This window comes from Sceloporus undulatus, chromosome 1 (genome assembly GCF_019175285.1).
Source record: "Sceloporus undulatus isolate JIND9_A2432 ecotype Alabama chromosome 1, SceUnd_v1.1, whole genome shotgun sequence".
NCBI lineage: Eukaryota > Metazoa > Chordata > Lepidosauria > Squamata > Phrynosomatidae > Sceloporus > Sceloporus undulatus.
This window is the reverse complement of record NC_056522.1, coordinates 115635506-115650149: the sequence shown is the minus strand read 5'-3', so window position 1 is coordinate 115650149 and position 14644 is coordinate 115635506.

Genomic DNA, 14644 nt, shown 5'->3' with positions numbered 1-14644 from the left:
GTGATGAATTTCACAGCCTACTTTTCCCCAGAAACTCAGGGATGGAACAGACCGGCAAAAAAAAGGTGGCTTTGAGCAGTTGACACATGCCCCCAAGATGCATGCTTTCAAGCCACCTGGCCATTTACATGGTCGCGACTTCCAGGTGCTTTAGCGGTGTGGTGTTTATATGCCACATGCTACTGGAGTGCCTTAAAACTGGCTTCCCACCATGGTGGGGTGGAAAAGCTGGTTTTTTGCCAGTGCAAAAAGGAGCGGCTCTTTGCCTCTCCTTTTTTGGTTGGCAAAAAAGTGGATTGGAGCCATGGTTTGTTGGTGTGGCCCCAGTCTGGCTTTGTTAGGGGCAGATTGAAGCCACCCCTTCAGACTGGTCTGTTTCACCCCTCAGTTCCATAAAGTAAACAAGAAACAGACAAGGAGACATCTGCTTGGAAACTAGATAGTAATGCTGGATTACATCACATGGTAGTCAGGCCCCAAACCAGTTGTAAAAGCAAACTATTTCCTTAGTTTTAGCTCTGAAGATATTGATTTTCTGTATTCCAAAAGGTGGTTGATTAAAATTGTCATTGATTAAAATTACTTGGTTATAAATCATTCATTATGATGAAGCACTGATTTTAAAAGCCATTATTCTAATTGTTTGAATGTAAATTGCATTTAAAGTTTTGATTGACTGTTGAATAATTAATTACTTTAATTTGTTACTTTTAAGGGCTTCAGTTTGGGATGGGCCATGTAATAATTTTGAATTTTTAAAACAATAAATTCAATAATAATAATAGAAACGGTGCCACAAATGCATCACTAATGATCATCATAACAAATTAATTTCCCAGTCATTAATGATTAACAGTAATGATTTGCTTAAAGTAAAAACTGACTTGTCTTCTTTATCCCTCCCATTCTAAGGATGGATTACATTGCAGGGTTGTTGTAGACCACTTTTCTCACCACATTCCCCTTCTTCTCAATGAAATATGCATCAGCAGGACATTTAAAAATGCTTTAATTCCTAAAATTGTTGGGTGGAATCCTCTATGGCAGGTGCAAATACATACCCTAGAGTTACTCGTGACTATTATTGTATTCACAATCCCTTTTTGCTGTTGTTGTTATGCCCCTTCAAGTAATTTCTGACTTGTGGCAACCCTAAAGTGAACATATCATGAAGTTTTCTTGGCAAGATTTGTTCAGAGGTGTTTTGCCTTTGCCATCCTCTGATAATGACAGAGTGGGACTTGCTCAAGGTCACTCAGTGGATTTTCATGACTGAGTGGGGATTCAAAGTCTAGCCTCTAAAGTCATAGTCCAACACTCAAATTAATATACCTCACTAGTTCTCTCAATCTCTAGATTTGTTGTTGGATGTCTTCAAATCAATTTCAACTTATGATGACCCTAAAACAACTCTATCATGGAGTTTCCTGAAGCTAAGAGGGTATGAGTCAGCCAAGATTTCTCAGGGGGGTTCCATAGCTGTGCGGGAAATTGAACCCTGATCTCCAGAGTCTGAGTCCTATGCTCAAACCTCTACACTACACTGGCTCTCAATCCTTACCTAGCCCCTAGTTTATACACTATGTAGGAAAAGGGAAAGTCTCTTAATGCCCACTTACTGGGAAGCAACTGCTGCAATTGATAGGGATCTGTTCCCCATAACATGGGAAGTGATGGGCTGACATTTCCACACACTCCCCATGCAAACCATCTCTAGCATGAAGGGAACTTGTGACAGGGCCCTGCTTCTGCTTGATTCACTGGAGATCATTCATTGGAAGGCATGGAAATGGCAGCCAGTTGCTTCACAATCAACAGGAGAACAGATGCTTGTTGATAGCAGTGGCTGCTTCTCAGTAAGTAGGGACTGGGGCAGAGGGATTGGCCAGGATTTACTGTGTAGCACCAAAATTACAGTGCTTATTTTAAGTTAAATAAAGACCATACAGGATTTCAGCCGTACTTTTTCCCCACCCATACTGAAATGTGTTAAAACATACACTCCTGTCTTTTCATCTATCTTTTGTTTTGGGGTTCAATATCAGTTACAAATGAGAGCTATGCTGGATCCTGAATTTTTTTTGTTTTTCATGGACAGCTATTCACTCTGAATCGCTCTGCATCACTGAGATCAAAAAATTGTGTACAAAGAAGCCGGAAGATGTATGAGAATTGTCAGACTGGTTTCACAAAATGTATGTGAAACCATCTGCCAACTGTCTTTTCCCTTTCCCTTTTAGAGGGTGCTGGGAAGTTGAAGACAAAGATATTGTGGTGTTTTGTTGTTGTGCTGCTGTTGCTGTTTCCTCCCTATTTCCCAGTCTAATACTCAAGTTACAACAAATGTTGAGTTACAAAACAAAACTTAAAAATATAATTTATTTATAAAATTAAAATCAGTTTAAAAGCATAACTATGAAAATCAGTAGGAACAGGAGAACAATTCTAGATATACATACACAACTCAGTCCCCCATTTCGAAACATCTTCAATAAATCGATTTAAAATGTCCAATGGATGGCTAGTTACTTCTGCCCCTAATTTCATGGATTTGAACGGTGGGTGTTAGGGAAAGTTGATAATGATGTATATGATTTTTTTTTATATTTAAAACAGCAACTGAGATGTAAAGTTATATATGCTCATGGATGCCTTTGAGAGTCATGGACTTTCCTTTGGAGGTCTTTAAACAGAGGTTGGATAGTCATCTTTCAGAGTGCTTTAGCTATTCATTTCTTCATGGTGAGGTGTTAGATGGCCTTTAAAGTTGCTTCCACCTTGAAGATTTTATGAATGAGTTGTTACATAGAGCATGGGAACTGGGAAATTCAAACCTCACTGTAGCTTTGAACTCCCCAGAAAAGTAAATATCTTCAAAGTCATTTTCACTAAATGCAGTGGACCTTTCTTCCAGTTAGGTATGTTTGTGATTGCAGTTCAGATAACATTACAGAACTCATAGTCTCTTTGTGTCATTTCCCTCATCTACCATTTAGGGGTACTACAGATTCAGTTTACACAATTATTTTAAGGATTATAATAATCACTCACAATCTGATTTAAAAATATCATTTATTAATAACAACCAATGTTTTGTTCCCAGTATTTCTGCTTACAACCAGGATATTAGTCTTCTGCAGGAATGTCCATCATCATAGCAATACCTGGGTGTGGAGTTTGAGCAACAACCTCAATGTTGTTCACCAGTGGATGGATTGCTTGTGTGCTAGTTTGGTTCAAGGCCTCTGATCTGCCAACACATAGAATTTTTCCATAGTGCTCAAGGCTAGCAGTAAGATCCAAGTAGCATTCCCCAAAAGAATAGAATATTCCCCCTTCTGTCTGCTGTATAGCAGTCAGTAGTGAGAACCATGTCCCTTGGGTATGTTGTGCTACTGCACACAGGAGCAATGCAGTATGTTCCAAAATCCAGTTCTGATATTCCTCAGGTGAAAGACATATACTTTTCTATCAAACTCTTTGCCCACTCTCATGCTGTTCTCTGTAAAATTACTTTATATGAACAAAAATATTCTCACAGTCCTTGACATTATATGGCTTCCACCTGGATATATATCTAAAAATGAAATAGTTAACTATGGCCTGTTCCACACGGGCGTAAAGTGCATTCTGGGGACGTACTAGGGTTAGGGAAAGTGTGTGCCTTACGCACGCACCTAACCCTAATTTGTCCCCAGGACATACAAAATGGCGGCGCCCTATACACATAGGCGCCGCCATTACAACGTCACGAACGTGCCACCTCCAAATGGGGCAGTGCGGACATGACGTCTTCGCGCCGTGCAAGGGCGCATTGCTAAACAGTTACTGGTTGATGCCTCACATTGCCTCCCCACTCTAGGTCCTATGTGGAGTTTGTCTTCACCTATGATTTCTCCTTTCTTCATGATGCTCTTATTTCTGTCTCCCCTCTTCCTTCAGCCATCTCATTTTCACCTTCCCACTGAGCTCCCAAGCCCACAGCACTCTAGTTTATCTTGAATTCATCTCGATTCCCTCTGATCCTACTAATAATATGTAGCTTTTCCAACCCATGGGTCTTTTATGTAGAGATTCCTTGTGACAGAAAGCATACTTCATCCTCCTCTTAGAACAAGCACAGTTGGTGATGTAAAGGATATTCACAGTTCTTCTAATCCTTGACAAGAAAGGGTATCTGAGCACTTTGGAGGGAGGGGAAGCTAGCCAGTTTCTGTGAGATTTTTTTTCATATTTTGATTTTTTGGTGAAATATATATTTCTTTTTTTTTTTTTTTTACATAAAGAACTCATGCAATGTAAAAAGCCATTCCATGAATGAAATGTGACAATTTTTATCTATACTTCTCACATCTTTCCCCTTTAGAAATCTGAAAGTTTAAGAACATACCATAACATTAGTTTCTCAGGCAGTGGTAATGATAGTAAATGTAGGCAGATGATTCCTGGACAGAAGGATTTTGCTTTGTGGTATCATTTTTGACATTTTTATATTTTGTGTTGCTTTTTGATCCTTTAATAAATTTAATATGCCATACAATGTGGTGTGTGTGTTTACATATGGGCACAAATGAATTTATCTTGTTAACTTGTTAAAAATAACAGTACTCTATTGATTTGGTGTTCATACAATTAACTATAAACAAGATCATTCACTGGGTGGTGCAGCTACAATGACATAGCTATGAAGCAACCCTCCACAATTTATCTTTTAAGCCATGCAGCCCTTGTGACAGAGGAATTACTAATGGGTCTCTGCTGCTGCTTGTTGCTGAAGATGGAAATGGCTGAAGCTGTCATTGCTCTTCAATGACCCAGAAATTTCCCTCTGTGTGTGTGTGGGGTGGGTGGGTGGGTAGGTAGGGACTGCATGGTTTAAAAGGTTGTTTGGGGTGGTACTTTCAGATATTGTGATGGTGCAATGACTGTAAATGCAAATTAATGTAATTATGATGTCCAAAGTTATTGTTGTGTGCCTTCAAGTCATTTCTGACTTATGACCACCATATGGTAAACCTATCATGGGATTTTCTGGGGCTGAGGGTGCATGAGTCACCCAAGGAGAGTTTCCATGGCTGAGCAGGAAATTTAATCCTGATCTCCAGAGTCATAGTCCAGTGCTGAGACCACTACACTATGTTGGCTTACCAAAGTTGGACTTACAACATCATAATTACTGAACAGGATGCCAGTCTTTGTTACTAATTGTTGTTGTTAGCTGATTTACAGTCAGTGTTGAACCATGGTGACCCCATTAATGAAAGATCTTGAAGTGACCCTATCCCCAGCAGCCCTGCTCAGGTCCTGCACACTCATGGCCATGTCTTCCCTGTCTGAGTCTATTCATCTAGACTAGAGTGTTGTCTTCATCTCTTTCTACTGCCCTCCATCTTATCAAGCATTATTGTCTTTTCTAGTGAGTTCTATCTATACATTATATGGCCAACAGCTGTGCAACAAATATATAACCAAAAAACAGAGCCTTGAAAAAAAATAGCTTTGGAGTACATTTTCCAGAATGGAATCAATTTTTGGATTAAGACTCCTGGTGATGCTGGATGGGGTATTTTGGGAATTGTAGTTGAAAACATTTTTTTTCCAAATTGTGCCAAAAATGCACCCACAAAGGAATCTGCAACCAAATTAAATTAATCTCCATGTGGTTGGTACATGTAATGCAGCTGATCTTTCCCAGCTACTGCAATCATTGTGATTGGATACAATGTTATTTTCCCTAAGATGAAGGGTTATTAAAACTGCTTATGTACCCCCTAAAATGTAGAGAAGACACCAGGTTTTAGAAGCTTGTAGCTTCCAAATTTCTTCAAATTCTTTTGAATTTTTAAAAAATTCCAAATAGCAACTGCTCTAATTGCAAAAAAAAAATTCTTCTGCTTTATTTAACGTCCTATATAAATTTGAGCAGCTGTTGGGTTTCACTGGATTTAAACCTCCTCCCCCTCCCCTGATGAAGAATATCATGAAATATTCTTCAGCCACCACATCTGGTTTTACAGAGCAAAAGTCCATAAGAATGTGTTTAATATTTTGCAATAAGGCATGCCTTGTGCTACTCATTTAAAATCAGCATGGCAAGGATTTCATGAGCATAATCAGTCATATGCATTTTTTAAATACCTTCTTTCCTAGAGATGTTGGCTTTGATATTTCCTCTGACAAGAAAATGGGTAGAAAAGTATTTGGTAAGGCCATCTTAAAGGCTTTCTAATCTGAAAAAAAATCTTGTTTGTTTTTTATATTAATCTTCACAATCCCATTTTTAATTTGGTAACAACTGATTCAGTTACCAAGTACACAGACTAAATTCCCCATTGCTCTCAAAATGCACAGAAGTGATTGTCTTTCAGTAGGGGGAAAGCTGCTTATTCAAATGTGTGAATCTGTCGGCTTGAAAAATAACAGCTTTATATTAAATATAATGGTCATTCACAATGTGTAGGAAATGAAGCAAATATAAATTTTGAAAACTAGTTCAAATAACTATAGACTTCATTAATTCAGTGGCTAATCTGGGGGCTCGGTAGGGACATACCAGAATTATGTCTGAAACATCTTTTTTCAAATTGTACCTTGGATAACTTATCACTCCAAAATATCTGAAGCAAAACTAACATGTAGGTGTTCTTCTTGCAGATATTGCTCAGTAAAAATGAATATTTGTTGAAGAGTACCTTGAGGTCTGCTCCTTACCTGGAAAAGCAGAAAAATGAAGTGAAGTGAAGACATTTTATGACTCAGAGAATGTCCCTAGTGTCTGAATATTATCCTGGGATGTGATCCAACTCTTGAATCCCTGTTGACAGTCCTTCTAATGCAAGGATGAGAACTGTGCAGCTCTCCATATTTTGTTAGATGGCAACTTTCAGCATCCTTTGCCATCTTAATCATGGTGATGAATGCTAGGAATTGCAACCCAACAATATCTGAAGGGTAACACATGCCTCACCCCTGCTGAAATGCATATATGTCAGCTTTCTGTCTGATTATTATCAATGGGTCCATCACTATGGTTTGATCTTTAAGGTAATGCCTTAGCATTAATGCTTTTTGAGGTAAGGCTCTCGTGATTTCATATAAGATTGGGATTTAGCAACATGCAGTTCAGAGGCTACATGGAAGCCTTTGCACACCACAAAATTTCAGTAGCATTACAGTTAAATGAACTCCATTTTACAGCAAGAATGAGGCACATGGTGGTGGTGGAGTGCTTTACTCCAGAAAAGAACTGTGCGTTCAGAAACTTCCAGTAAGCATGGTTCTCCTCTAAAACAAAGTACATAGGCCCCATATGTGCTCTTTCCTTTATATACAGTGGATTCTCCACATTTGATGGGGTTAGGGGAGCAGGATGCCTGTGAAAATAGAAAAAAATGCAAATAAAAGAAAACACTATTTTTTTTTTACCTGAGAGAACATCTCTCTAGGAATCTCAATGTCTACAGTGCAACTCTATGGTAACCACACTGGAGGACCTACAAATGCCTAGAGATGTGTTCTTTCTAGGAATTTCTAGGTCTTCCAGCACAAGTGTGGTCAACTTCCAGAGACTTCTACAGAGAACATATTGATCAAATCCATAAATAATCAAATCTGCAAAAGTCAAAGCCACAAATGTGGAGGCTCACTATATATGATAAGGTTTCTGAGAAACCACTGTGTGTGTGTGTGGGGGGGGGGGTAGTTCTGTCTGCCTGGCTCACAATGGGATTCCAGAAGGAACTAAAATTGGGACTGATGTGAATGCTAATCCTTATTGTAGATGACTGTTAACTTTACCTGCATGGTGTGTGTGTGTCTGAGAGAGAGAGAGAGAGAGAAGGATGAGAAAGGGAGAGATAGAAATGGCTCGTGAACTGGCTGAAGGTGAAGAAACATGTGCAATTTGTGGTCCTCCAGATGTTGTTCAATGGCAGAGGAGAGGAGAGGGTGATAGATGGTCACTTATTTATTGCTTATTAATTTAAAAGCCCAATGAGTTTTGGCCTCTATCAAAGTTGGCCACCTTCAGGGGCTACATTACAAAAGATAGAATCATAATTGCATTAAACATATTAATAAAGAACAACAGAAAATTAGCTGTACTTACATGTCAGAAAGCATATACATACCTGGAATTGTATAAGATACTCACCAAAGAATTGGACTATTAAGCCATGATAATTAGATACTATCCAGATCTGGCACCAGACTGCCATAAAACAATTTCTAGAGAGCCACAGGTTGCCTACCATTGCCCTAAAATAACATAGTGGATGAGTAGGAGCCCTGATGGTGTAGTGGTTAAATGTCAGTACTGCAGCCAGTATTGCAGTCACAAGGTTGTGAGTTTGATCTCAGGGCTTCAGGGTTGACTCAAAACAAACAAACAGCTTCATTTATATACCACTTCATACTTAGCTAACAGTATCTAAGCAGTTTACAACTGTAAGCTAATTGCCCTTAACAAGCTGGGTACTCATTTTAGCGACCTCCTTGGAAGGATGCAAGCCTGAGTCAAGCTTGAGCCTTTTTGCTGGTATTGAACTTGCAACCTTATGGTTTTGAGTGAGTGGCTGCAGTACAGGCATTTAGCCACTGTGCCACCAGGACTCAGCCTTACATCCTTCCATAGGTCGCTAAAATGAATACTCAGCTTGTTGGGGGCAATTAGCTTACCTGTTGTAAACCACTTAGACTTAATTCTGTATGCAGTAGTATAAAAATGTAAATCTTTGCTTGCTTGTTGCCTCATAGGAATTTCCCTCTTTCCCTAAATACTTGGCTTGTATCAAGCCTGATAATCAACCAAATATTACAAAGACCTGATGGTCTTCCCATATGCTTCTGCTGTCTCTCATATCAAGGAAGTTAATACTACTAACATTTCCTCCAAAAATTCTCACTACTAAGAGAATTGAGAAATATATATTGTAATACACTGCAGGATTCATGGCTGCTGTGTGAAAAATGATGGAGCCAGAGCTTGAAAATGGTGCTTCTTGGACTACAATTCCCAGAATACACCAGCCAGCATGGATAGTGGTAGTTGGTGTCAATGTGATGGTGAATATGCTGTCAGTTTTATTCTGAACTTTAAACGAGCTAGACAACATGTTGTACCCTTTTACCAAAACCAATTCAGCACTTGGCTAATTTTTCCAGGTTTGCACTAAAACCCATTGTGAATTCATTGTCATGAAGCCATCAACTGTCACTGATAGGGATTTGTAGTCTAAATAAATCAAAATTTCCAAGCTCTTACCAAATCAGGAAATCTTACCCTTTCAAGGTAGGAATGTGATTCTGAAAGGCAACTTCATAATTTAGTTGGTTTTAAATTCTATAATGACAATGCTTTAAGAGTCGTTCTTTTACCTCTATCCAAAGTCATACAGAAAGACCTAACTATTCCTTAAGAACAGTATTAAGTGGAGGGGAAACTGAAAGCAAAACCTTGAGTACATAGCTAAACTTTTAAAAAATACCAAGTAAAAACCATAGCTATCAGCAAATCAGTTTTGATTACCTGTTGCATTTTGTTATGGCTCACACAAGGGAAATTTCCTGTGTTGGCTTTTAACCTTTGTTTTATTAGGATAGCTTTGTAACTTCGGTAACAACCATGGTTATATTTATTGCATTCAAGAAGACTATAGCTGTATAAGGGATGGGGGTGGGGAGAGAGAACTTGAGGATTCTGACAACATTAATTTTATCCACAAACATATGATTATGACAATAGCAGCTCAGTAATTTAATCACATGTTTCAAATATAATGGGCATGCTCCAGTCACAGGTAAGCACTTGTTGCTTCTAAGAGTTTATCACACTGGGGCTAATTTCGGTATTAAAGAGACATTAAAGCAAAGTTAAACCATCCCGTAAATAAAGGGGAAATGACACACAGTTTTGCAAATGAGGATCACACACATTTGCATTCCACACGTAATAATGTGAAAATTGGAAGAAAAAAAAAACCCAAGTTGCATTTCATGTTCAATGATGTTAACAGTGGAGATAAAGTAGAAATAAAAGAGAATTGGACATACTGTGCATGTCCACAAATGGAGGGGGGGGGTTTGTCTACCTGCTTTTGTGATGGCTAGGAAGTGAGAGCTTTGGACTTCCCCTGAGGTCCAGGGCCTCATGGGGCTTTTGGGAAGGAGCAGGCACCTAGAGATCATTTTGGGGTCCTCCCCCCACCCCAACAAGACAATCTATGCCAGGATTGTGAGTTGACTGGAGACATAGAAAGGTGTCTTTATCTATTTCCTTTATCTATCTACTTTTATACACATATAAAGGTGCCTTTATCTATCTCTCTGTGTGTGTGTGTGTGTGTGTGTGTGTGTGTGTGTGTGTATGGAAAGATACTACATCGTGTGTGTATGGAAAGATACTACATCTATAAATAGTGCTGTCAGCCAGTACCAAGTCCCACCGAACGCTATCTCCATGAGGAATGGGCAATGCTGTGCCTAACCTCCCATTCCAAAAGCAAAATAACCACATATCCAAACTTGACGCAATCTCAAGGGGGGAGGGAGGCAGTGACTCTTTTTCCAAGGCACCACCATCAGCTATCCCACCCCACAGAACCATGGGAAAACCAGAAAAACAAGGATTATAATGAAGATAACATTAATTTGGCTATCATACCATCACAATTTTGCAAATATAGTCAATTTGAAAATACATTTTTGCTAAACTTCTGAAGTTAAAAAGAGGTGGATTTATCCTACGTTATGTTTGGCTTAACTGCAGTCTTTGTGAAACATCGTCTGAAATTGTGCCATAATTTGTCATAATTCCCTTCCCTTCCTGATAACTGCCTCATATAGCTCAGGATTAGAACTTGCTCTCAGGTAAGCCATATTTCTTCACTAGAGACAACTTAGGATGCCTAGTTAGTATAAATCTTAGTCCTCCATCCTGCACTGAAGATTTTCATTCTGGACCCAGCTGAAGCCAGGATGTAGGGGGTAAGTGAAGTCCCTCTAACCACTGATTCCCCATGAAACCTAGAAAGTTCACATGTGATGGGCTGATAATATTGACTGAATCATGATAGGGATAGTTTTTCGAAGATGTGTGTGTGTGTGGGGGGGGGGGAGGTACCTGGGGAAGATTTCACTTGGTCTGCAACATTGCATTCCTGAAGATTCCCTAATTCCTGGCTTATTAGTCTTTAGAAACTGATAGCAAAAGTTTAGTTTATGCTTAGATACAACTTAAAATCCAGTTGTAGCTTCTGTTACTGGTAAAATATATATTCCCTGTGGGGAGTTTTATGCCCCTGCTTCTAGGATCCCATTCACCCACTAAGTGTGATCTCTGACTTTTTATATAGGTTGTCACAGCCCATACTGATGCTGACTTTTAACTAGAAGAAAGAATATCCAGTCTGTCAGTGTTGATAAATCACTTAGACAGATGTCATGCAGAGAAAGTGAAAGAACTGCACACACATTGTTTTTCTTTAGTTGCTTACAGCATGGAAACCAGAGTTTCCTGAGTTATCCTTGACCTGACCAAGGGCAATGGCATGAAGAGTTTTGGGTACATCAAACCCTTTTCTTAAATTTGAATTGTGCATTGCAGTGCATTTCAGGGTAGACTGATAGGGAAAAATGTCACAAAGAAGTAGAACAGCAATAACAATAAATATAACAAAACTGAGCCATTTTGGTAATTTCTTCTACTGTGACAGAATGAACAGATTTCAAAATTAACAGTATTCGAGTCTGATACTTCCAGAACTTTTGAATTCTTTTTAAAATATATCTGGCTCTATCCATGCCTTGGAAAGAGAATGGAAAAATGTGTGCTGTATTTTAGTTATGGTTTTTAACAATTTGGTAGATGGTGGTGGTGGAGGAGAAGTAATTTGATTTGTTCTGCTGCATGTGGTTTACGGCATAACTCAATGGGAAATTAGACAAAGCTAGCCCCATTGGAATTAGTGGGATTTGTACAGGAGTAGCACCAAAGTCCCTCACTAATGTCCAGCTTCTGCATTTGAAAGGGACTTGCACATGGCTAGAGCTAAGCTTTGCCACATTTGTTCATGGGTAAATGTAGCCTGCAAAATCTACCTATCTGGTGTGTTTGCAGGTGTGTATGAGCACGGGTGTGTATTATTATATTAAAGTGGGCCCTTGGTATTCCCTGAGGTTTGGTTTGAGGAACCTCCATGGATACCAAAATCTGTGGATGCTCAAGTCCCATTAAATACAATGGCATAGTAAGATGGACCTTTTTACTTGCTCCACCATACTCCTGGAACTGCCTCCCTGACATCTGCAGACTATCTCTTATCTTGCTAATTTTAATTCCGAATTAAAGACTTTCTTGTTCTCTAAAACATTTGAAAACATATTTTAATATTGTTTTATAATTTTATATTTGATTATATATATTAGTTGTTATGAATTGGCAGGTTATGAGGGGGAATTGTAAAGTTTTAATTATCACCTTTTAAAATAATTGACAGAAAGTTTGTTTTGTTTTGCAGTTGTTAACTTTTCTCTACATATTAGGCCCATTCCCATTGGCAGTTTTGCACTGGAAGGAACTGGGCAGATTCAGGGGGGGTCCTCCCGAATCTCTCCGTAAGCAAGTGCTCACTATAGTATCAGGGGCATTTTAACCTGAATGCCCTCTTGGGGAAATCGGGTTTAACATGAAGGCGGCTGCTGTCAATCAAGCGATCGTCATAGGTGACGTTTGCAGCACTCATTGGGGCATCGGAAGTATGCTTTCCCCCCTCCTTTTTTTAAAGAGCCAGGCACAAAATGCACCAAAATGCACACATTTTGTCAGATTTAAAAACCTCTTGTGTGTTTATGTGTGTGGCCCCATTTTCAACCCCAAAATGCAAGCTAATGCATCCTGTATCCCCAGCTCCTTGCCACCCCAGAATGCCTCTTACACATGTAATAATAATAATAATAATAATAATAATAAATTCCTCACCTTGGAAATGCCAAAAAAGGATGCGATTGCCATGCATTCTTTTTTGCTTTCAAAAGCAATTCAGGGCTACCCCTGAATTCCTTATAGACAGTAGCAAAAGCATGTATCAATTTGCCAATTTGCCAAATTGACAAGAGCAACTTTCTAACATTCGAATTGTAGCATTCATTCGCAAAGGAAAGTCTTGCCCTTTGCAACATTTCCCCTTTGCTGGAAGCGAGCAAATGAAAGTGAACAAGCAGCTAGCCATGCTCTATCCAGCTATATATCTGCCTCAAGCAAAAACATGCACATTTTTTAGTCAATAATAATTTAAATATTGAAAGGGGGAAGGTGCCTGATGGGAGCTCCGTTCATGCCCTGCCTCTGACCTGAACTGAACTGCCCCTTTTCCTCCTGCTTACATTCTCTTCAGATGAGGTTTGCCATTGCCTTCCACTGAGGCTGAGAGAGAGTGACCTGTCAGTTCCAACTAAAGTAGACCCATGGAATCAATTGGGAATAAAAGGGAAATGCAGCGCAGGCATTCTGACTGTAGCATCCGCATATAACACTACTACTACTACTATTACTACTACTGCTAATAATAATCCAGGAGCAAGAGGAAATGAAAGTAGCACAAGCAAGCACACAGACATGTCACCCAAAAAATCATGCACATAGATTGTCAAAAATAAAAGAGGCTCCTTCTGCAGCCTGATTTCCCTACATCCCTCCTCCGGCTTGGCCACGCAGCCCAATTTCCCTTGGCAATCCTCCTCCTCTTTCCTTCTGACCCTCCCCTCCCTCTGACTTGCCCTGGTTCCTTCCTCCTCCTCCTCCGTTAGAGAATGCCCTCCATGGCCCCCTTCTTCCCCCTGGCTCCTTCATCCTCCTCCTCCTCCGTCACTTTCTCCAGTCCCACTGCCCTCCCTCTGACAGCCCTTTGCAGCCCTGATCACCCTGATTTCCCCTTTTAGCCTTCTGTCACACTTTAGCCTCTGATTCCCCTTTCTGCATGCAGGATCTTTCCTTCTCCTCCCTCCTCCTTCTCCGATGAAGGGGAGGGAATGCCCTGCCCTCTGCCCTCCCCCGTTCCTAAATCCCTCCCTGAATTTCCCCTGATCATGATTGGAGGCAGGTTCATATTCAGCAGAACCCGGGGTTTCCCAAAAGAAACACTTTTTGCCCCGATTTCTTTTAAGGGGCATTTGCTGCGGAACCACACAGATATACACATTTTTGGTCTCTGGATCATACGGACACATCCAAGATCCATCCATGATTACCAGATGACCCCGCAAAAAATAATTTTAAAAAAATCCTCTTTATCCTGTTCCAACAGCATCAACATCTGTCTTGAAAGGTTACGCTGTGTTTGTTTCTGGAAAGGGCCAAGCAAATGTGGAACCCAGGGTGTAGACACCTTAGACATGTGCAGTTCGTCATGAATAATTTCCCAAACACTACCATAACTGATACCAGTTTCACTCATGATCATTTGGATGGTTGCTCATCTGTCTTCCAGGACTAAACACTCCACTTTCTTCACTGTGGCTTCATAGTCCATCAATGATGGTTTTCCAGGTCTTTGTTCGTCTGTGAGGGACATGTGACCAGTTTGGAATTTCTTTTCCATCTCCACCCCATGATAGTGCATGGCAGGGGGTTGGACTGGATGGCTCTGGT